Source organism: Suricata suricatta, chromosome 1 (genome assembly GCF_006229205.1).
Source record: "Suricata suricatta isolate VVHF042 chromosome 1, meerkat_22Aug2017_6uvM2_HiC, whole genome shotgun sequence".
Classification (NCBI taxonomy): domain Eukaryota; kingdom Metazoa; phylum Chordata; class Mammalia; order Carnivora; family Herpestidae; genus Suricata; species Suricata suricatta.
This window is the reverse complement of record NC_043700.1, coordinates 121,089,965-121,116,338: the sequence shown is the minus strand read 5'-3', so window position 1 is coordinate 121,116,338 and position 26,374 is coordinate 121,089,965. Positions and strand designations below refer to the sequence as shown.

Below are 26,374 nucleotides of genomic sequence, written 5' to 3'. Positions count from 1 at the left end.
TAAAATGGACAGTAAAATTACACGCTGGAAAATGTTAAGTTTTAAATAAAGAACGATATAATATTAACTTCTAGATAGATGTGCTTTTCTAACCTGTTAGGAAGCTGTGGAAACAAAACAGCCCATTCCAAAAAGAACAATAATATGGACAAAATACAAGGGAGAAGAGTAATACTAAATTAATGGTATAGTATCTGTGATTTCATGATCATAAAAAAATTGTTAGACCCTAATTGAAGTGAGAAAATTGTGTAAGGAATTTCTAGACTTAATGTGTAGTACATAGCAACAGAAATAACCCTTCAATTGGGCAGAATCCTGTGAGGCTTCTTTGTTTCATGGTTTTGCCCACACTAGACATCACAGTGCTGACTCAAATAGGTAGAACTCATTTGGATCATATACCTAACTTTAGCAGTAACTGAAGTTCTTTCTTTTGTAATGCTTTTTATTTATTTTTGAGAGAGAGAGTGACAGCACGAACAGGGGAGAGTTAGAGAGAGGGAGACAAAGAATCTGAAGACAGACTCCAGGCTCTGAGCTAGCTGTTAGCACAGAGCATGATGCGGGGCTCGAACCCACAAACTGCCAGATCATGACCTGAACCGAATTTGGATGCTTAACCGACTGAACCATCCAGGTGACCCTGAAGAGGTTCTTTAGTGTGGGGATTCCTACAGCATTGGTTGATAATAGTTTTGTAATGAGAAATATATATTTATGTGGATATAGTTAAATAAATGCCAAACTACTTTGTTTCCATAACAGTATTTTTCAGCCAGCACTTCTGTCCTCTGTAATGTGCTTAGGACCTGGAAAATGTCCAAGATACTTGGTGACCAAGAACCTCTTTCTACATGGAGTCTGAGCTGAAAATAGGTTTCTGAATTTCTTCAGCATCATGCATTTACTGTGTGACATTATGCTCATCCCTGAACACATTATTGTTTAATTACTCTCTAATATCATATCATACTGGTTATATAAGAACTTGAGGGGATCTCAAGCATGCTATTAACATCACCTTTGAGGTTATGTGGAGTTCACGGCTCTTAGGAGAGGTTGCTGTGATTGGCCCTGTCTCTTCCCATTACTCTCACTCTGATATCTTATGTGAAGTGGTATTGTCCTTGTACAATTCGTAGTGCTGCCTTATTTCTTGGTCCCTGGGACCAACAATGGATTTTATTATCAGCAAAGAGAAAGAAAAGGTACTCACATTTTTCCCTTAAAAATTGGGTGTGAGAGAAGAAATTCTGAGTAGTAAACTATAGAGCCATATACTTCTTGGAGATATGGTCAAAAAATGTAATTGTTTGAAAAAATTAGTGTGTATTCATGATACTATAGAATTACAGAACACAGAGAAATATAACCTGTACACATATGTACCATTCTTTTTTCTGCCTTTGCATAATAGGGAGTGACTGAGGAGAATATGCGTAGAAAGGAAGTTCTTACATTCAAATTTGTTTCTAGTGGGAATACTAAGCCAAGTAGGTATAGATAATACTAATGTATGGTCTATAAAGCCCCCCAAAAATGTCCTTAGATGTTAAAATTCAATACACTAAAAATTCACAAGAATATTAATGTTTTACATTTACATTGTACCATTCTACAGTTACTTCTTCAACTTTTTTACCTCGAACTTTACATTTTTTTTCTAACTTTGGATTTCAAATGAAGTCTCTCTTCCATAAGTATTTTAGTGGATCTGCTTAATGGATTCAGCAGATTAAATTAAAATAGTTTACAGTTGAGGTGTGAATGTATTTGACAACTTAAGGCCACTAATGTTGAATTATTCTATTTAAATATTTTTTAAAATTATTAATAAAATAAATCTCTATTAGAGTATGGTTATACACATGTTTGAGGTGAAAATTTGCTTTCTATTATTCTTGATCATTCTGGAACATCATCTCCAACTTCATTCACTCTTTCCTACTTCTCAATGGTGAAAGTTTTAAGCATGAAAGAACAAAAACCAAACAAATTCATTAGTTCAGGACTCAATTAAAATATTGCAAAGTAAGGACACTTTAAAGTGAATGTTCAACAGAGAGCAAGGAATTTAAAGATATTATAATGGAAAATAGAGCAGATAAATTGAAGTTCAATTGGTTACTGTTCAAATTTTCAGAAGGTGGTGGGAGGCTTTTCTTTTGTAATTATAGAGTAGGATGTGGGGTCATTAAGACTGGGGGGGGGTAGTTTAGTAGATTTTGAAAAACTCAAGTTTAGTAAGACAGATAAGGAGGAAAAACGGGACTGAGCTCTTGCAAGCCTCAGTGAAAGACTTTTCTTCAGATATGAAACATACCTGGAGTGCCTGGGTGGCTCAGTTGATTGTGTCCAACTTAGGCTCAGGTCATGATCACGCAGTTTGTAAGCTGGAGCTCCTGGTTGACTCTGCTGACAGCTCAGAGCCTGGAGCCTACTTTGGATTCTGTGTCTTCCTCTCTCCATGTTTTTTCCCCACCTCATGCACTTTCTTTCTCTCTTTCAAAAATGAACAGATTTTTTTTTTTGAAATTTAAAAAAGGAAGAGGGAAACATACACAACCTCTTATGCATATATAGAAAATCTACAATCCATAGAAAGTGATTGGAGTTGAATAGCAAAACACCAGAGAAGAATCTCTTTGTAAATAGTGTGCAGATTTGGATAGGTAGAGTGGTTTCTCACCTATAATCATTTAATATCTTGAATTATTTATCTTCATCGACAGTGAGCCTAGTTGACTCTGAAAACTGTCAAACATTACCAAAGAAAACACTTTAGCCTCAAGGTCAGATAGATGCTGTCCTGGCTGTGACCTGGTGAGTAAAAAAAGAAAGAAATAAAAAAAGATAAATAGAGTCTTCTATATTTTAATATTCTGATATATCCAGATGTATAAATATGGAACTACACTTAAGTGTAGTAGTGTAATCAACTACATTTAAGTTCTAAAGCACTTAGGGTGAAATGATTTAGTCTAATGTAGCAATTTATGTCAAAAGTGCCATACTCAACAGAGTTCCCCCTGCCGTTTTTTTAAACAGTTATTTTGATACAAAAAGCAGCCTACTTCCTTGAACTTGGCCTTTAAAAGTTCTGGCTCAGAAAAGAGATACTGCAATTAGGAAATTAAACAAGCCAAAAAACCACATTTCTTTTGAAAGCATTTGTATTATTACTATTTTGCTTCAGAACGACTTATTTGAGATATCACTTCCTATATTGTAAGAATTTCAACCTAGATAGTTTGATATTTCAACCCTGATATTCTGATTTCAGGCATATTGCCACAAGTATATGAAAATAAATCATATATTTAACATCTTCCCTCATATCTATAAACTATGTTTATTTTATGTTGCATTCAGTGACAATTGTGTCTGATGAGCTATTAAAAATGTGTAAATCAAATAAGTATATTTATTCAGTGAAGAAGCACTGAAAAAAATGACAGGGCAAACATGTCAACATTGCTAAATATGGCTCTAGGATGATTGCTGTTGGGATTGAAGACAATCAGGATTTTTCCTTATGATGTCTTCCCAGTAATATTATGAGTTTACAGGAATTACAGAATCGCTGTCAAGAACATGGATTAAGTTACATATATATGCCCCAAGAAACTCTTAGAACTTATTTTTAAGAAAGGTAGCCTGTGTTTGAAAGATGGGCAAGTTTTTAGAGCCTTCCCTCTTAAAATTGGCATTCATAAGAAAATTCTCTGAGGAATCTTCCTTAATAAACCTAGATCCATCCGCTACTTTATAGGACATTGCAGTACTCACTGTTTGTTAGTAAGTACATAGAATTATTTTTCTACCCAATAAATATAGGATGGCAAACTAGGCATTTTCCTTATTTGTGCTTAGTCTGGAACTAGATCGTATGGAGTTATGAAGTCGGAAAAGAGTATTACCCAACTTTGAATGCAATTTGCATATCCATGAATTGAGATAGAATTTAAAATATTTAGTTTTAAAATAATATAGAAAAGTATTAGTTTGTTAGGGCTGCTATAATATTATAAAATATCATACACTGAGTAGATTAGACAATAGAAATTTATTTTTTTCACTCTTCTGGAGGCTTTAAGTTCAAGATGAATGTCAGTCAGTTTGATATCTTTCCGAGGCCTCTCTCCTTGGCTTGCAGTGGCCACTTTTTTTCTGTGTCCTCAAAGTTTTTTTTTTTTTTAATTTTCTCTCTATTTGTTTGTAACCCAGATTTATTTTTGGATGTCCATATTTCCTCTTTTTATAAGGACCACCAGTCAGGCTGGAGTAAGGTCTACCCTAATGGGCCATTTTAACCTAATCACTTCTTTACAGGCCCTGTTCCAAATACAGTTCCATTCTCAGTTATAGCAAGTTAAACCTTCAACATGAATATGCCTTTTTGCTCTAGACATCACTTTCTCAAGGAACGAGCTTCCCAGCAGACTAGGTCAAATTCTTCTATAATATGCTGTTAAGTAACCTCGAAGTCTCTAAATAATTTGGCACTTGACTTTTTAATGCCTACTATGCTTAACAACTATTTCTTCACTTTATTCCTAGAATCTCATATACCTTGCCTATAATAAGAATTCCTTAAATATTAGCTAAATGAGCACATTCTACTTACTCTAATAAAATTTTTATTTTCAAAGTATTTATAATAATTATTTGTCATATACCATATTATTTGTCTTCAGATAAAACTCTGATTACATAATATATGATTACCTCATTTTATAGATAAAGAAAAATAATATTCTGTAACATAACTAGAGTAAGCCACGTAAGAATATCTGTGAATTACATGTTTGAACCTGAATGTCTGATCCCAAATGCCATATTTTTCTCTAAAAGAGTCAAAAGCTCTAACGTTGGGCTAACTAGGGAGAAGACATAATAAAGGAAATGTCAGCAACAGTAACAACAAAAATATCATAAAATACATTAATTTTAACAAGTAAAAATGAAACACGGATCATATGCCTAGCAAAACAACCTGAGGAAGTGCCTGTGGAATGAGGATTAAAAATATTGGAGCAAACAATTGAAGTTATGAAAAAAATCAGCGTTGTTGATTACACATGCTCAAGCAGATGGGAAATGATACAATAGCACACATATCAATGTGGAGAACATACCATTTGGGAGAGAGGTTAGCCTCGGTTGTTAAAGTCTCAAAAGACAGAGCAATGATGTACATGTTAATACTGGTCCCACCTTTTATCAACTTGTGTGAGTACTTATACTTTCAAGTTTGGTTTTCATATCTGGAAATAATAGATAACCACAGGGTGAAACTTGGACAGTTGTTGAATCTGTTAAAATATATAATAAATATGAAATTCTACACCATCACCTGGTTCATTAATTATTATTACAAAAAGAGGAAGATAACCACAAGTATTTTTCTTCTAACATACTACCTGCTGATGTATAAGGCTCCTTTAATTTTATGTGTAACACTGAGTCATTAAGAAATGGTGACATGCTGTGCCATGGCAGTCACGTGTGAGGAGCTCTCAAGAAATGCACATAGTATTGGAAGTATTTCCCAAAGAATATCTTTGTCAATCACTTCTCTTGGGGAAAACCTGTGGCCTTAAGCTACATCTTGTTTTAAAAGTTTAACATATGTTCATAATATTATGCTAAGGTTATTGGTTATGAACCAGATGGATAAATTTTTGTTATTTTTTAATACAAGTAAATGATCTGTGCAGTAATCTCTGAGCACACAAGCTTTTTGTTTCTCACTTCAGTTCTTGAAATCTCACTTCCCTGAGGTAATCATCGTTAGTTTGAAGGGTACTTTCTCTTGTTTTAAAAATTGCATATAAACATTTAAAACCATTATTTTAGTATAAGATTTTTTGTTTTCTTTTATATCATGTGTTATTCTGTTTTCAAACAGTTTTTTCACTTAAGCTACCATACCTCAATCATATTTATATGCCAATATATGTTGGTAAAATAATATCTTGAAAAAATATTAGCATATGGTAAATTTAGTGTACTAATAATATAGGCTAGCATTATATAGTGCATAAATAGATACCTAGCACTTTTCTGTATAATCTTCCTAATACCCCCAAAAGGTAGACTTTTTTTATTATCCTCATTTTATACATCAGGGAACTGAGGCCAAGGAAATTAAATAATTGCCCCTAAGTACACAGGTGGTAAAGAACATAGCTAAGATTTAAACCTTGGTGATCCATTTCCACTGCCCATGCCCAAACAGGTATCTAGTAAAATGATTTTCCCTTTTAATACTGCATGATACCACATAGTATTAGCATATATATGGACATTTCTGAATATATATTCACATATATTAACACACACACACATATCACACATATATGTCATATATATGTATAACTGGCTTTTATGCAGTCAGATGTGCCAGTGTTTTCATTGTAGTTTTACTTGTCTTCCCTTGTTCTTCTAATCATTTTATAATTATGCTATAAAAAGAAATAGACTTTATTTTTTTAAAGTAGGTTTAAGTTCACAGCAAAATTGAGAAGAAAATACAGAGTTCTCATGTATCCCATCCCCCCCACCATCCCCATGGATACAGCCTTTCCCACTATCAACATTCCTTGCCAGAGTGTTTATTTGTTACAGTCGATCAACCTTTATTGATACATAATTATCATCCAAATTCCATATCATTCAAATATCCAAATTTCATATTTAAGTTTCATTGTTGTAGTTGTACATGTTAAGAGTTTTGACCAAAGTATAATGGCAGGAATTCATTTTCAAGTATCACACAGAATTGTTTGTCCTAAAAATATTTTTTTCTGCTTGTTTATCTGTTTTTCCCCAACCCCTAGGTAGTTGTATTTTTATGTTAAAATCTTTACTCTATTTGATATATTTCATAATCAGTGTTGTTGCAAGAGAATCCAATGATATTCCTTTAGGGGAAGAGTCCATTGCACATTTATTATGTAATTAATCCTATATCTACTGCATTGAAAATGTATCATTTTCATACCTTGTTTCCAGTATATGCTTAGATCTACTTGTGGTCTCTCTATTCTTTTTCCCACCTTTTTCCCACCTTTTTTATTTCTTCTGAGAATGCCATACTGTTTTGGTTATAATAGCGTTGCAGTAAGTTTTAAATCAAGTAGAGAAACTGCTTCCATAGTGTTCTCCCTTCAGTAAAATGGCTTCCACATTCTTTCTCATTTGTTTTACAAAATGAACTTTAACATTCTAATCCCAATACATACACACATACACACATAAACTCATTTATATTTTGTTTGGACTTGATTAAAAATTAAACATTACTTTGGAGAATTGGCATTTTATGATGTTAAATTTTCCTGCTCTGGTATTTTGGGTATTGTCAACATTATGAAATTTAAGTGATATTCCTTTATTAATGCATATAAGTAAAAAACACTATTTGCATAGGTTTACACACACCAATTCATACAAATGCCATAACTTTGATTTATATGTGTGTGTCTTTGTTTTGAGTGAGTCATTGGAAAGTTAGAAATATATATCTTGTCATCTGGAAAATAAAAGGTAATTTTAGCTTTTTTTTCCATTTCTTATATTAGTTTATTTTCTTGAATAGTTGAATTTGATAAAATTTGTCAGACTGTTACACAATCATCAAAATCTAGCATTCCTATCTTGATTATTATTTTTTGGCAATGCTTTTATGATTTTGGAATTTAACATGAGTTTTGTGCAGGATTTTAAGAAAAAATCACATATGAAAATATTTATTAGTTTTTTCTAATCTATTTTAGAGTATTATAATTTTGAATAGTCACTGAATTGTATTCAGTATATACTCAAAATATATTAATACAATTATACATTTTAATGATTTAACTTATTGCTGCAATAAAATATATTCCGAGAATTCTTAACATTGAACTACTCTTGCATTTGTGATTTTAATTTCTTTGTCTATGTTGCATTATTATAATGCACAGTTGGAATGAATTTATACCATTTTATTCACAATTTTTCATCTATTTTTATATAGGACATTAGCCTATAAATGGTTTTTTTTTTTCCTATTTTATTTGGTGTTGTTATTAGGGCTTTGGATGCTTTGTTAAAATAATTTAGGATGTTTTCTGTCTTTTGTTTTATATTTGAATAACTATCATGCACTCACCTATTTCTCAAAGTTAGTTAGGACCTTCTGTGAAACCACTGAGAATAATTTTGACCTCATGCTTTTGACAGATTTCCCCTTTTTGTTTACTTTTCCATAGTTTATAACTTCCATGTTCACTTCTTGTCACTGATTTGGAGGCGAAATTATTACTTTCCAAAAGGCTTTTAAGTTTGTCTTTATTTTTTTGTACAAAGAATATAACTGAAAATATGTAATTTTTCAAATTATTTAAAGCATATCTGTAAGTAGATATGTAATTATTTTTCCAAATATTTGGTGTCATAAAACATTCTATGAATCAATATTCTGCAAATAGCATTTGAAAGAAGTTAGTTATTTTTAAAATTAGATAATGATACTTTGTATTTAAAAAGTGAGGTAATGTATTCAGAAAATGATTGTGGCTGCATCACACTCCCTTATAGCTCCCATATCGGGAAATTTTTCTTTCATCATTTTATGTTTGATACATAATAATAGAACTATTTTGTCTTCTTTTAGAAATATACCTTTCATGATTGCAAATTTCATGTTATTTGTTTATATTTTTTGTGGACTTTTCTGGGCATCTGTACCAAATTACCAGAACACATTATCACATTTTCTCCTCTCTTTCACAGGTTTTTTTTTTTTTTTACATCCACCTGGTTTCATCATCAACCTTTTATTTCCATTCTATCATTTGCATTTTTAAGTGTGACCTTATAACTAAAAAATGGCTGGATTTTGACATTGAAACTAATTTGCATCTTTATTTTTAATAGCATTGCTTACATTTGTACTTATTGTAAAATAATGTTTGCTTTTTTCATTTCCTCATACTTTATACAACATTTGTTCCCTTTCCTTTACTTACTTTTATTGATTCACCATGTTTATATTTAATTATTCTCATTCTAATAGTTATATCTAGATTTTTCTACTTGTCTATCAAAATGAAAAACAATCACTGTCCCCCACCACGATGTTTGAAATGCTTACTTTACTTATCAAGATAAAATCTTTAGATTCCTTGATCCTGACTCCTTGTCTTCTGTTACTTCTGAGCCCTATAACTAGTTTTAAAGTAGAGCTTCAAACTATTATTAGGTCTTCCTAGAAACTTTTAGTTCTATATTCTGTGAGCTCTTAATATTTATGTTACAGATTTCAGTCATATCCTCATCAGTTTATATTTAACTGGACATAATAGGGATGCCATGCTTGCTCAGTTGGTAGAGCATGAGACTCTTGATCTCAGGGTTGTAAATTTGAGCCCCACGTTGGATGTAGAGATTACTTAATAATAAAATCCTTTAATTAGAGATTATATAAGATGTATTAATTAGTATTCTTATATTCATTATCTTTCTTTATCTTAACCAAATTTTTGTGTGGTATAAATAGCACTGCATTAATTATTTTAAGTAGGGAATAAGGATGGTATATTTCATGCATTCATTGTATGTAAAACAGTGTTTACATTTTACCCTTTTATGAAAGGCTGGTGTGCTTAATAGTTAAATTTTCCATTATGAAAATTCCCTACACATTTTTCTTTCTTACTCTGGACTATGGAAAGTTGGACATCAATAAGATTCTGCTCTTTGGCTTCTTGAAGGGTTTTGCCAAGGACAGACCAGAAAGTCAGGATATTTCTTCCCTAACCTCCATTCTGGTTAGGGTTACTGTGGCCTGACTAAGCCTTTTAACTGAACAGTGTAGTGTCCATCATGAAGCCCTCTTCACACAGCACTGTCTTTCTGGATTCTATGAACTACTCTCTCCCATCGATCCTTCAGACCTGAGAGGTAACCATGACCTAGGTACTGAACTATCCTTTGTGATTTTTCCTACATTCTGCCCACACTTTTAAAAGTAGTCCCTTCATTAAAATTTTACTATTTGAGTGTATAATTTTATTCTTGTTTGGATCCTGAGTATTATAGCTGTGTATAGGATTCTTCCTATAGACCAGCTGTTTGGGTCTGCTGGTTAATTGCTAGCCAAGAGAAAATAGAGTTAGAATGAGCACAGTGAATAGATTCCCAGACTGTCAGGAACCTTTGTGGTGAAGTGTGGAGTAGAAGGAACACACGTAGTGTTCTGATTTCTGAAGGTCAAGGGATGGAGGAGGAGCTTCAGGCTGGCACCATAATTCCTTCTGGGTTACAGAATGGGAAAGCAGTCACCTGAAGGCATTCATCCAATGTGTATATCTAGTTGCTGGCCACTTCTCTTGGCAGCCATGAAATTGAAGGTCTTCAGTTTGGGCTCTGCTGAGTGACAACCTTCCTCATTGTGTTTCTTGTAGTGCCTGTTCCTATACACTCTCTTCCTGAAAGGTTCTTAGGGCTACTATAACAAACTATCACAAGATGGGCAACTTAAAACAACCAGACTTTATTATCTCATGGTTCTGGAGGAAAGATATGAAATAGAGAAAGATATGAAATAGAGTGTCTGCAAGGCCACAGTTCTTTCAAAGCCTGTAGACATGGATTTTTCTTTGTCTCTTCCAGCCCCTGGTGGCCCCAGTGGGAGTGTCACTTTAACCTCTACCTCAACGTCACTTGGTTGAGCTCTTTTTATGCCTGTCTTAACATGGTGCTATTCTCTCTGTATGTATTTATTTCCAAATTTCCCTCTTCTTGTAAGCATACCATATGTGATGAGTGCCTGCCCTTATGAACTTATCTTAACTTGATAACATCATACAAGATCTTATTTTCAAAGAAACATTCACAAGCAGGAGGGGTTAGAGCTTCAACATATCTTTTTGACAGACACAGTGCAACTCATAATACTTGGCTTATTTCATTTCTTTATAGACATACATTTTTATTGTTTAAATATAACATGAGAGAAATATTCTACTCATTCTTTTATGTAACATGTTTTTTCAGAATGAGTTTCAGTTGTAGATAAGCATTAATAATTTTTTCATAAGCACAAAATAGTTATAGTTTTTAGGATTTAACATTATAACAGATTCTAGTACTGACAACTTATGAGCTAAATGGCACATTATTTATATTTTAGAAGACAAAAGCTGCAGAAGATATTGTTGGTAGGTACATTATAAAATAAAAAAGAAAATGTTAAGTTTCTAGATGATTTTATATATGGGTACCCAGTCTCACAATAATCGTGGAGTTTAAGATAGGAATTTTAGTAAGGTGTCTTTCTCTTGTGTAAGAAATTGTTTCCTTGACTAGCATTCTCCTATAAGACCCCTCTAATTATGTATTCTCTAGTCATAACTGAAATGAGAATTGGGAAACTGAGAACCCAAATTTCCATGCAACTTAATATATCAGGATTGTTTTGTGAGTTTGCAAAGGCATCCACAATTAGGGAAGTCTTATAGTTTATTCATAACTATGCTAGGTGATGTCTGCTTTGTAAATAGGCTGGAGCCTAAGTTTAATAACTTAATTTAATAACAATTTTAGCCTCATTGTTACTAGGGCAGCAGTTAGCATTTAAGATGGAAAACTGATGGGAATAAGAATTTACAGTACTCAACTTTATTTGCTTATTTGTTCTTGCCTAAACTCCATTGCTAATACTAACACTAGCTAATATTTCTTCTGATTTTATTATGTACCAAAGCTATTCTAAGCTTAACATATATTAACCTTATACTCTGAAAGTAGTGTCTGAGATCCGTACTGCTGCTATCCCTATTTTACACACAATGACACTGAGAAACAGAGGTGTGAAGAAATGTGCTCATGTTTTCAGTGCTATTAAGTACTGGGTTACAGTCTTTTAAAACTATGTTGTCATAGCTTTTTTACCATATTGTTGTGTGACTTTTGGCATGTCTTTTTATCTCCACAGGCCTTAACTAAGTCACTTTTATAAAAATAAATAAAGAAAAGGAATGTATTGAAGTGACCATTCTCATTTTCCCTGAGATAAAAGCTTCTCCTTTGAATGTGAATAGAAATTCTAGAAAACAGTGAACTGTGGTCACCTTCATTTGGGAAATATAGATATCCTTCACTGAGATGCTCAGTGCACAATAGGATCAGATCTGAGAATTTCTATAGCAAAAATATTTCTTTCATTTAAAGTAATTTTCAAAAATTTATTAGACCAAAAATTTTAAAAAGGAATACCCTACTGCTGCATGCCTGTTAGACTGGCTAAGATCCAGAACACTGATAACTGCAAGTGCTGGAGAGGATGAGGAGCCGATGTGTTATTATGCATTGTTGGTAAGAATGCAAAATGCTATAGCCCCTTTCAGTTTGGCAGTTTCGTACAAAACTAAGCTCATCTTATCCAGTTGGGCTCCTTGGTATTTATTTATCCAAAGTAGTTGAACATTTTTGTCCACACAAAAACCTGCCCAAGATATGCTCTATTCATAAGGCCAAATCTTGCATGCAACCAAGATGTCTCTTAGGTAATGAATAGATGACTTTACTGTGGCACATCCAGATGATGGGCTATTTTTCAGCACTAACAAAGTTATTAAGCCCTGCAAAGATGTGGAAGAAACTTAAATGCTCATTACTAAGTGAAAAAAAAGCCAGTCTGAAAAGGCTATATATACTATATGATTTCAACCATATAACATTCTGGATATTCAAAGCTATGGAGATAGTAAAAGCAGTACTTGGTTGCCATTCAGGAGAGGACAGATGAGTAGGAAGAGCCTGGAGGATATTTAGGACAGTGGAAGTACTCTCATGGGACTATAATTATAGGTTCATGTCATTGTACGTTTGTCCAAACCCATTGAATATGTGACACTGAAATGTCACATTTTTTACTCTGGTGAGGAATATTAATAATTGGGGAGGCTCTCTATGCATTTGTGTGGACAAAACATTGGTTGTAGAACCATAAGTCCCATTTTGGATTTCTGGCCTCTGACACCATAAGATAATATATTTTTGTTCTTTTATGTCATTCATTTTGTAGCTATTTGTTACAGCATTAGTAGAAAACTAATATAGGTAGGTATCCCATCCCAGGGGCCTCTGGGTGGCTCAGTCAGTTGAGCCTCAGGCTCTTGAGTTTGGCTCAGGCCATGTTCTCGTGGTTGGTGAGTTTGAGCACCATGTGTGCTGGGTGCTGTTTCCTGATAGTATGGAGCCTGCTTGGGATTCTCTCCCTCTGCTCTCCCCCTGCTTGCGCATGTGCTTGGTCTTTCTCTTTCTCTCTCTCTCTCTCTCTCTCTCTCTCTCTCTCTCTCTCTCTCTCTCAAAATTAAAATAAACTTTAAAAAAAACTAATGTAACAGATATTTCATTTGCAACCATAAGATATAAAGTAAATGAAAAAATTGGCTATAAGATCAGCAGAGAAAATTATGCCGCTTATCAACATTTTACCAGAATAATTTTAGCATATCGATACATGCTTGTAAGGGATGGACAATTTAAGAAGTGAAATTATGAAATTGTGAAATTAAATTAAATGATTTGACTTTTCCATTCTGTAAAAATCATTAAACTGAAAGAAAGATCAAAATCTTAGCATTTTATTTCCTTTTAGAGAGAGAGCATGCATGAGTGGGGGGAGGGGGGGTGGCAGGGGGAGAGAGAAAAGGAGGGAATGAGAGAGAGAGAGAGAGAGAGAGAGAGAGAGAGAGAGAGACAGGCTCCCAAGCAGGGAGAGACTCCCATGCAGGGCTCAATCAACCCCAGTACTCTGGGATCATGACCAGAGGAAATCAAGAGACTGTTGCTCAACTAACTGAGCCATCCATGTGCCCCACACTCAGCATTTCTTACTGCTGTATTTTTATAAACCTGATGTGTATAATCAGGGCCAGAGACCTGTAAAACTGAACTAAAGGATCAATGTACTCAGAATAACTGAAATGTTAGGTTCAGTCGACATTACACAAACTATTCTTTTGAGATCACAGATCATAAATTCTATAGGTACTCTAACCCAACAAAATGCACACATGCTAATAGAGGTAAATTTTTGCAAATTATTATGAAGTTGTGTTTTCTCTTTCACTCCCACGTTGGCCAACACTTAGAACACTGATATTCTCAGTTAGATAGAAAAAGGTATTTTGAGACATTATTTAATTCTAGAATACATAAGAGGAAAAAAAGTGAGTCACTCAAAAGATATCTTAGTTGAGAGCATTTTGACCACATAAATTTACAAGTCAAATAGAATGTCAAAATTCTCCTTAATTTCAGCAGTATTTTGCAAATGTGTCTCATGTAATATAATTGCAGAGATAGCTTCATCATTTCACCCAGGGAACATGCGCTACCAAATATAAAGCACTGTTAAATTGTACCCTCAAAAATATTACATTGTATTAATATTTTCTCATTCATGCCCTTTAGGATGAATTATTTGAGAGAGAGCATTCATTAGTACTTAGAATTAAGAAGTCTTAGTTCTCATGGCTTAGACTTTAAGCCAATATGTGAATTAAAATAAACCTTAATTGGACCTTGGAAATGTAAAAATAATCAGCAATAGATTAGAACTGCATAAATAATTCTGAGGTAATCTACTCTCAACTAACAATACTGTAAATTTACTATAGAGAAGTACGGAATAAAATTTGTTGAAATTCTCTATAATCCAAATATCAGTTTAGTGCATACTCAAAATACATGTAGTAATTTATGAAATATAGTATTGAATATGCACTTAACATTTATGGAATTGTTTTGAAAGGATATTGATTAGCTCCCTTAATTATTTCAAGAAGTCTCAGATTCTTAGATTTGAAGGAAACCCCAAAATTTGTCTTCTAGTCTAAATTGCAACATTCTCTTCGGCATTATTCCTAATAAATTCCCATCCAGCCCTAGTTCAAGTATATTCATGAGTAATCTCTTTTAGTCCCTTATTGGCCAACTGTATAAAAATAGTACAAAACAGGGTACTATCTTGAACTTACTTTTACTTTAAAAAAGAGGTCAAGTGCAAGAAGTGTATTTAGGTCAAAGAGGAATTATGACAGTTTTGCTGGAAATAATTTTCATTTAGTTAATGGTCAGAATACTTGTGTTTTATATTATATTAATTATAGTAGAGTCCTAGAAATTTATATCAAATAAAGAGATGTGCACAAATATTAATATATAAAGATGCTCATCACAACCTTCTAGTAATTACAAGTTAGAAAAAACATAAATATTTAAATATAGAGAATGGTTATAGAAATTAGGCCTTATATACCATACACTATATTTATATATTCTCAGGTATAGTATATAAATATATAGTTTTCCAGAATATATGATAAAATATGAGAAGGCTTATGTGGAAGGAGATTATAAATTATAAAAATTAGTGCTAGCTATTAACATTAAAATTAATATCTAATCAAAATGGCATTTATCATTGTGTGTGCACGTGTGCATATTGATTATAGTCTGTATAATGACTATATATAATCACAGTAATCTTCCTTTTGATTAATTTTGTCTACTGCATTATTATAGTTATACCACCTTACTGTGGGAGGTATTTTCTACCTAATCTCATTTAACATCCCATGTGGTGCTTCCTTCCTTGCATTCATAAATGTAGTTTATGTTGTAAATATTTATTAACACCTATATACCCAGGTTTGGTAAAGACTAAATTTAAAAATATCCTATATATATCCCATTAGACACATAGTAAGTCTTCAATATATGATGATTCTGTTCTCTTTTATTTTTTGAGTACATATACATACAATATTTTATTTGATGCAATAACTGAATAATTATTCACAATTATAATTATGCAATTTCTTAAAATTGTGAATGATCACTTAAAATAGTTAATATGAAGCTTAATACTTGTTTTACTAATAGACATTTGAATACCACTTATGTCTCTAAAAGAGCTTTAAACTTTTTGAAAATTTGTTAATTCATGTTATGGTCTTCTAATTTGATAGAATTAAAGCTTTGTCATTTTCTGCGGATTTAAAGAAAGCTCTCCTTTAAATTTATGAGTCCTGGGGATCTCAGTTGGTTAAGCTACTGACTTTGGCTCAGGTCATGATCTCACTGTTTGTGAGTTTGAGCCCTGCACTGGGCTCTGTGCAGACAGCTCAGAGCCTGGAGCCCACTTCAGATTCGATCTCCCTCTGTCTTTACCCCTCCCCCTCCCCTGTTCAAGCTGTCTCTCTGTCTCTCTCAAAATAAATGAACATTAAGAAAATTTTTAAATAAATTTGAGTCCTACTTTTTAACTACAGTTAGATGGTTTCATATTCACAAATTAAGCACACTAAATATTTTTAAAAATTGTCAATCTACAAATGACTACTATTTTTCACACAGGCAGTATCTGGTACCTGCAGATTTTGAAAGTCAAGAGGCAATCGTAGATAAAGAAAACTCTCTATAAACCTGATTCATAGACCTATGAATTTTTACTATGGTAAGAAAATGGTCATTGGAAGGACAGTGGTAATAGTTATATTTCTGGCCAAAAGCTTATATTTAGCTAGTTTTATATTATAGGTTTCTCTGGGGCAGGAAACAATGTTTAGAATAAATTAGAGTGCATGTAGTTACATAACCAAAAATATCTATCTTTTTCCAATACTCAACTGCCCCTAAAAACCTTAATGCAACTTCTAAAAGTAACTTTTTCTATGTGTAGATTTCATATATGTGTGTGTGTGTATATATGTATACATATATATTATATTAAATTATGAGTATTTTTATCTTTTTCCCATATTTGTTTATTTATTTTGGCACCAGTGTGCATGCATTGGAAAAGGAAAATTCTGTGGTTCTATACATGTTATTGCTAAATTATGTTTTTAAATCTTTCCATTATTACCAGTAAAATAATTTCTTTCACTACTATTCCTTTTTGTATTTTGTATGTTTTATATGCATTTAAACATTATGCAGCAGAAAGCAGATTATTTAATCTTCAATTCAACGCCACTACATTGAGACAGACTGAAATCTGTATGGAATCCTTAATTTCCAGATTTACTTATATGACACTGAATATCCAGATATTTGTTAAAAGCAAATTCACTTGGTTTTGTATTTTTCTCTTGTGATCAAGGATTATATCAACACGGCTAAAGACTGAATCAATACATTTGACCTATGTGATTTTTTTCATAACTCTATACCATTTGGAATAATTAAATTTTAGAATATTGTTATATTTTAATAAAATGCAAACTACATAATCTGTTGACAATAAAGACTAATCATATTTAAATTTAAGAGAGATTGAAAAATTCTAGTATCATTAACCAAATGCTCAATAAAATTTTAAAAGCTATGAAGAGTTAGATAATTTAAAATAATGAAGCCCTTTATTGTGGGTAAATGCATTTTTAAAAACTAGTTTTAATTTATAAAGCTCAGTCAGAGGAGTGATCTTCTGCTCAATTTTCACAAATAGGCATCCCATATAAATAAATTCCAATAGTTTGCTGCCTAGAATATTCTAGATACTAAAAACAATTTATACCAACAAGGCTTCAACTTGGAATATCCGTACAATCTTCATGTGAACTCTACTGAAAATTACTTTTCACAATAGCTTATTATGCAGTAATTTTCACAATATCTTTATCATGTACCTATCATCATTTTCCTAAGACGTGGAAGTAGTTATTCATTATCACCAAGTGATAAATATGTTAGTTTAGACATTTAAAAAAAGTGAATTTGATTTAGATTGGAACATAGATCATAAAGTACTCTTGCACAGTGAAAATAATCTGACAAATCAGATAAATCAAAAACAATATAACAAAGTTAATAAAAAAAATCTTTCCATGGGAGTGCTGTTGTTTGGTGGTAGAAACTCTCTTCACTGAGAAAATAGAAAGGTGATTGAATTCAAAGATTAGAATCAAAAGGATATAAACATAAATATACAAATGCAAAGTCCAAGTGCATTTTAATTATAGCATTCCTACTGTAATTTCACATGCAATATTTCAATAGCAATTATCAGTTTAGAATAACACCTCTATTTTAATGAGACAACTTCATGTGGTGATTTTTGTTTTCCTATCCAAGTGGAATTATATAAGGTGATAAGATCACTACCATCAGATGAATGAAGACTTGACTTATGCTGTGCAGATACACGGCTCTTTATAAATAATCTTGCAGACTGATACAGAAAGTGTCTATAATTCTGGCATGTTTGACATTCGCATTCATTCCAACAACATGTTGACATATACTTAATTTGCTACTTCTTGAAGGTGTTGCTGAAGTTCCCTTCTACTTGACAAGTGCCTGACAGTTCGGCCTCACTCAGGGTTTAACAAAATGGGGAAAAAATGCATTATCTATAGGTCTGTGGACTATCCATTTTGTGACTTTGATAATGTCCAGGAGTAAACTTGGTTTCTTTTAGGTATTGATTAAGGTGCAGTTATTTTTTTTTTTTAGCTTTTTAAGATTTGTGTATATACATTCAGTTTTCCATTTGTGCTCTTTTTTGAAATGGTAAACTCTGTGACCTGCAGTTCTCAAACAATAACTGATGATTAAAATATGAACATGTGAAGGGAATTGAGTAAAAATGTAACTCCTGGGGGCTCAGTTAGTTAAGGGTTGACTCTGGTTATCAGCTCAGGTCATGATCTCACAGTTTGTGGGCTCCAGCTCTGCACTGGGCTCTGTGCTAAGAGCTTGCTTAGGATTTTCTCTCTCTCTCTCTCTCTATCCCCCCTCCCTCCCTCTCTTTCTCTTCCTCTCTCTCTGTTTCACTCTCAAAATAAATAAATAAACTTAAAAAATGCAATTCTTGGTTCCTTACCATTTTTACATTTTAGTAAGATTCAAAAATTAATATTCATAATACAAATCATGCTTTTAATGTCTAGCATCTTTGACAAATGCTTTTGAATGTTTTCTGGTTTTGAGTACATATTTATATTCATGCATGCTTCTCAGACTATTCCTCATAGTTATTCCTTAAATTTTTTAAAAAATTCATTAAAACCTTTCATTCTTTAAAGATAGGAACATATGATTTAGTTTAAGGAGCAGTCAGAAGCTTATTAGATGTCAGGGCTCCTAAGAAAAAGTAACTGATGTCAAACTGGATTTCTAAAGGAAACATTTTTTAGTGAAAATCTGTTTTCCTTATCATTATCTATGTGATATGTACAAAATCCTTGGCATCACATTGAAAGATTCTTTGTAACTGATCCCACCATACATTTCTAATGTAATTAATCTCCCACCTTTACCCTGACTGTTCTTTCTTTATACTCATTGATTCTTTGATGTATAAAAAGAGTTCCTTTGCTAAAGTCATTCCCAGAAATTTATCTATGTTCTTCTCTGTCTGAAAAAAAGTGCCTTCTATTTTTAAAGATCTAACCCAAAGTTCATGAAGCATTTTACTGATTCCTCACCTTTTGGTGCAATACTTCACTTGTTATTCCTTTATTCCTGCAGGCATATTTTATATTACTATCTTGTATTATTGCTACTTGCCCTGAAGATTAAGACTCCTTTTACTTCTCCTATATGTAGTAGTTAGAGGCCCATAAGAAGGACATTTGCAACAACATGGATAGAACTAGAGTATATTTTGTTAAGCAAAGTAAGTCAGTTGTAGAAAAAATTATATATATTTCACTTGCAGAATTTAAGAAATGAAACAAACAAACATAGGGAAAGGGAAGGAAAAATAAGATACAAACAGAGGGGGAAGTAAATTATAAGAGACTCTTAATTATAGAGAATAAACTGAGGATTGCTGCGGGAGGTTGGGTAGGGGCATGAGCTAAATGGGTGATGGACCTTGAGGGAATTTGTTGGAATGAGCAGTGGGTGTTATATGTAAGTGATGAATCACTGGGTTCTACTCCTGAAGCCATTATTAATCTTTATGTTAACTAACTTGACTTTAAATAAATAAATAAAATTATAATATGAATAGATAGATACATTGATCTTCTTGAAAGAAAAATGCTATACAATCTACCTATATTGCCTTGAAAATAAAGTCCACACATTAAGGATGACATGCAAAGCCTTTCAGGTCTAACCTCAGGCTACTTTTTAGCCATATCTCCCCATGTTCCCCATAAATATCTAATGCTAAAATTCTAATAAGTTACTAACAGTTTCTTGAAATTGCTATGATTTTTCATGCTTTTATATTCCTCCAAATTGTATTTCCTTCTAGATAGAATAGCATCATAATGATGTTTGCTTTCTATTAAAAAAAAGCCTATGATTTGCCGATGGCTTACCATAAGTTTGGTAATATGCTAAATTCCTTCCAGGTATTAACTAATATAAATGGTATGGCAACTTGGTGAGAAAATAGATACAGTGAAGTTATAAATCATGTTCAAGTTACAGAATTATAAACATTAGTAACCAGGCAAAGGATATGATTGACACTAATATCTATGCAATCAGAAAGATGCGGTAAAACTGATATTCATCTTATTTATTTGTGTGAATATTTTTCTGACTCGTCTACACATAAGACACTGATAATCATGTTCTTTTTTATGTTATATTTATACCCAAACTTATTTCTTTTTTTAAGGCATCACACAAAAATTCAATTGTGGTTTTTATGTCTGTCATTCCCAATACCCTATAAACTGATGTGAGGCAAGTATAACATTTCTATTATTCTAACTTATTGCCCAATGTCAAGTTGGTGCTCAGTGAATTCTTTTTGAATTCATGAATGAATTAATGATACAGATTCTGCCTTCTGTTTTGTATTCTAGTTAACTGATGTGAGAGAGACTGGAAGTGTCATTAATTGTATTTGTTACCTTGCATTCAGAAAGCATTTCAGAAGGAAAATGACATCTGAGATACGTACCAAAGGGGGGTGATAAGATTTTGACAGGTTGAAGTGGAATGAGAAAAGACATTCCAAGCAGAAGGCCCAACGTTCATAAGAGCCATTTTGCCTATCTGATGGACAATTGATTCAATGTATTATTTGCACATGATCTTGCTCTCAGACTTATGAGCTATTGATTTAGCTTCAAAGTTATTCTTAAGTAGCAAATGTATGCAGAAGGCAGAGGAGCCCTTTCTCACATTAACCTTATGAGATGTTACCCATTGGAATCTCCAGCCCACCCAGAACTGAAGAGCTTCTTTACTCTTTGTGTGACAAAGCTTATCCATGATACATCTGAACGTTCAGCTTATTTCTGCCTGTGGACAACTGCCCTGTTGCAATACAGAATTGAAGCATATTTTTTACATCAGCTTCCTTGAAGGCACAACACCTATATATCACATCTGTGATTTTATATGCATTATTATATCCTTTACAATAATTCTTCAGGGTGCATTTTATTTTTGTTATTTTTAATGAGGAAATTTATGGTGCAAGAGACTTACTGCCAGTTAATCACTCTGATACGTTAGTGGTTTAAAACCATTTATTTCTGTCATAACACCAGAGTCTTTGCTTTTTCACCTAGACAGCTCGCTCTCTCTCAGCTTGAGCCAAAGTTCCAAAGGTAAGAAACCTGTGTATGTTCATAGAATCATCCACAAAGAGGACAATTTTGACAAAATCTGAGATTCTCAATGTTGTTTGGGCATCTGAATCACTTTGCGGGTTGTTTTAAAACCTAACTCAGATTTCACAAATCTGCATGTTAGATAAATCAAATCACATACTCTGAGAGAGGGGCCCTGACATCAGAAGACTTTTAAGCTTCTGGGTGATTCTAACATGCAACCTATACGGAGAACCACTGCACTAGAAATAAAGGACAAGGTCACGGTCATCATGAATACTGAACAGTGTTTAACAGAGTGAATATTAAGAGTCAAGTCTGCAGGATATAATCCCAGCTCTCTCACTTAGTAACTCTGTGACCTTAGGCTGATTATGAAATCTCCATTTGTTTGCCTGTAAGATGGAAATAAACTAAAATATGTAAAGCCCTTGTTTATAGAGTAGGTTTAATTAATGGTAATTTTTAGAAAGAAATGGCAAATACACTTTTAAAATGGTATTAAGGCTGTGCTAGGGAATATCTAAGTATAAGAGAGGTTATTATCATAAAAGTGTAGCTGAAAGAAACAAATTGAATTAGAGAAATACTTTTTACCCAGATGCTTACAATTTTGAAAAATTTTCCATTCACACATTCTTTGCAGTAAGTAATCCTTGGTATTAATTAAATGCAATTTTTAATTGGCATAAGCTTATAAATTCTCAGTATCCCATAATGATGAAAAAAGATGAGTGTCTAGTGTTGATAAAATATAAATAATTATGAAAATTATGGTGTGCTTTGTTTTACTAAGTATCAGATATTTTTCAGAGGAATGGAATTTTAGATGCCTTAACTACCAGTTGCATAATGCCATTAAATCTTTTTTTAGACATTACTAGTCTTTTTATTTATTTATTTATTTGTTGAGAGAGAGAGACAGCACGAGCAGGGGAGGATCAGAGAGAGAGGGCAGCACAGAATCTGAAGTAGGCTCCAGGCTCTGAGCTAGCTGTGAGCACCGAGCCCGACTCAGGGCTGGAGCCCACTGACCATGAGATCATGATCTGAGTCGAAACCAGATGCTTTACTGCCTGAGCCACCCAGGTGCCCCTAGACATTACTATTCTTATTGAAATTATATAGAAATGACAAACAACAGGGGTGCCTGGGTGGCTCCGTATGTTAAGCATCCAGCTCTTGATTTCAGCTCAGGTCATGATCTCATGATTCATGGGTTCGAGCCCTGCATTGGGCTCTGTGCTGACTGCTTGGGATTCTCTCCTTCTCTCTGCCCCTCCCCTGCTCATTTTCTCTCTCTCTTTTTCTCTTTCTCTCACCCTCCCTCCCTCTGTCTCTATTTCTCTCTCTCAAAGTAAATAAACATGAAAAAAAGAAATGATATACAACAAAAGATATACTGTTTTACATATTAAAATACTTCGACATTCATTTCTTATTTGGTTCTTACCCCAGCCCTTAGACATAGGAATGAAGACACTCTATGTGGTTTAGTGGCTTGTGGGGAGACAACCACAACACGGACTCTTTTTTTCTTTTAAATGCTTCTTTATAACACACACATGCACGTGGTCACACACACACACACACACACACGCACACACTTATTTGGAATATGGTGAAGATCTAGAAACTAAGAAGCAAGACATTGGACCCAGGTATCAGGGCAACTTTATGAACTTGGCATGACTAGATAATAGGAATTGGATGGGGGACATCACTCCAATCTTTGTATGTGTAAGGTGAAAGTCAAATAATTTATCAGGATAGTGGAAACCTAAAAATTCTCAAAGAATCTAAGAGTCAGTCAGAACTGACTCAAGTCACGTCCAGTTGGTTCAAGACACTGATGCAAGCAAACAGAAGGAGAGTCAGAAAACACGGCTGTGTAATCTCTGGCCTGTTATTCGAGACATGAGTAATACTGGCTGCAAGGGGATCCATATAAAGCCTTTAGTTAAAGGGAATGTAAGAGTCCTTGTAAATATCCTAGAAATAGCAGGTGATATGATAACTTCTGAACTCTCCTTTTAGTAGGTAAATATCTTCAGTTGTATACAGAATGCATTCTTTGCATTACATTTGATGTTTTAGAAAACAGTAATGTCTATACCAATATTTCAACACTGTATTCAATTCAGATTAAAATTTTACTAAAAGTAATATCCATTAAAATTGTTACATTACATAATTAATTATTTTGTAAATTGTACAAACTTACTCTTCTAATCTTAGTTTAGATATCTAAAATGACAAGATAACCTAGGTGCAATACTAAAGTAAATTCTCTGTTGCATACACCAAATGTAAAGCATCTAATCATGAACAGCTATTTATATGTAGAAGTCTGAATAAAGTATTGAAAATTGGTTTAACACAGGGATAAAGAAATGCAAGATGAGTTCAAACACATATATGAGTGGTAATTTGAAATTTATGTATGTTTTACAAATAGGTGTTTTTAAATTGGTACATATAAGTGGCTTAATTCAACAAATTTCACACCAAAAATTTGTATAGTATGTATTTTTTTTAATTTCTAAAGCAATGGGTACTCCTTGCAAATAATTCCAATATAGAAGTACAGAGAGTAAAATGTGACAGTAAGTAGTACATTACAATTATAGTTGTTGAGGTGTCTGACAAAAGAAAGTAAGATTAAAAAGGAGGTTAAATGGATCAACAATTTTATTTGTAATGTTTAATTTCTTGAATAAAAAAAGTAAAGTTAAAGTGACAAAATGTTTTCATTGACAATTATGGATGTTACAGAGAGAACTTACAGTATTTTTCGTACTTCCTATATTTTTAAATTTCTCAAAGTTTAAAGATTTTAACTAGACTTTATTAGTAGGCAGCTGAGCTTTATTTAACTTCTTAATACCCTGGAGACATCTATACTGAAATTTAAAATATTTAAAAGGGGCCCCTGGGTGGCTCAGTCGGTTGAGCCTCCTACTTTGGCTCAGGTCAGATCTCACGTTCGTGGGTTCTAGCCCTGCATCAGGCTCTGTGCTGACAGCTAGCTCAGAGCCTGGAGCCTGCTTCAGATTCTGTGTCTCTTTCTCTCTGCCCCTCCCCCCCTTATGCTCTGTCTCTCTCTGTATCAAAAATAAATAAAACATTAAAAAAATAAAATAAAATATTTTAAAAAAACCTTTTAGAAGCATTCCCTTCTGCATTCATTAATTTGATATTAAAAAAAAAACACAAGCCGTTCTATTGTGATAAACTTCCAGAATGTGTTGGGTCTCTTCCATAGACACAAAATCACAAGTAAGACATTCTAAAAGCAATTTTAAATAATGCTTCCTCAAGCAAAATAAAACAGGCAATTCCTCCCTTTTCTGTTATCGTGTAACTGGTGTTCAAACCGAGATACACCTGTAACTGAAGCTATATGGTGCTTACGAATATGAACAGCCACCTCGATACTTTCCCCTCGCTCCCTCCCTTACATATCACTGCTGAGGAAGCTAAGGGTGATTTCAGTGACAAACAGAGAAGCTAGACAGAACCTAACTGCTGAATGGCACTTTCCTGATTCATTGCCATTTATCTGACATAAGCCAGATATGAATTATAAAAACGTCATTAAATTAGCATGCCAATTAAATGAAGTGTAAATATAAAAATGTATATAATCCCAGTAGAAATACTTAAAAAATGAAGAAAAATTAATAACATTTAAAGAACTTTAATATCAGGAAATAAAAAATGAAATATTCTTGGTGGATTTTTTTGTAACTTATAAGCAGAGGCAATATCAAGACCAAAGGGAACATGAAGCTTACTGGGGGAAATATTTGCTTCTAATCATCAAAAGAAATATTATAATGTTTATTTATGTGTTCTTTATATAATTAGGAGCAACTATAATTACTATAAGAGAAAACATAGCTTATTTAATCTCACGAAAATAAATGAACTTCATGAATTGTTCTCCTACATAGCCTAACATTATCAGTCTAATAACAACACATCTAATGGCAAGAATATAAAATGTAATGACATGAAAACTTGAGGATACTAGTATAATTCCACAACCCACTGTAAATTCAGGTCAAAATAATCATTAGGAATGAATAGATTTGAAAAAATTGTGTACAAAAAATAAAAACTGACTAGACAAATGAAAATCAATATCATGATTTATTCTAGTAGAAAGCAAAATTCTGGCCAACAGAATAAGGTATTTTTTTTTTAAGAAGGGCCGTATAGCTGAAATTAAAAGATCCCAAGAGGTTGAAAAAGAATAGTGTAGACTTGTTCATCCTCTCCTAGTTACTTAAGTTTATTGTCTTATTTACCTTTCAATAAATAAACTTTACAAATGATTGGGTTGTCAGGTAATACTTAAGGGTTTGATTAGGAAGTTATTGAACTGTGGTCAAAATTTTTAAAATTATGAGTTCTGAGTGGACTGTTTTCATAGGTAATTTCCATGTGTTATTCCAAATAAAAGCTGCAGGATCAATTTTATGTTGAAAAATTATGAAATTAAAATCTTAAACAGGTTTTTTGTTATAGGACTTGTAAGAAACTTTAATAACTTGGTGTGCAGTGTTAATCTTTTAGAGGTACAAACCCTAACAACGGTTTATATAATTGTATTTCTTTTTTTTGTTTGTTTTTGGTTCCTCAAGTCTAGAATTCCTCAGAATATATTTTAGGAAATAATTGAATTAATCAATAACAGAAGGATAAAAGAAATGAGTCCAAAGAAATGACATCAGTTAGGAATTAATTTCTGAGTGTTTAAGAGACCTGTGTAT

The 26,374-nt window shown here is 32.9% G+C and overlaps 1 protein-coding gene across 1 annotated transcript in view; it reads left to right on the top strand.

Moving 5' to 3' along the window:
• GRID2 (glutamate ionotropic receptor delta type subunit 2) overlaps positions 1–26,374 on the top strand; it is a 1,401,829-nt gene that overhangs the window by 459,789 nt on the left and 915,666 nt on the right. The gene's annotated exons all lie outside the window — the stretch shown is intronic.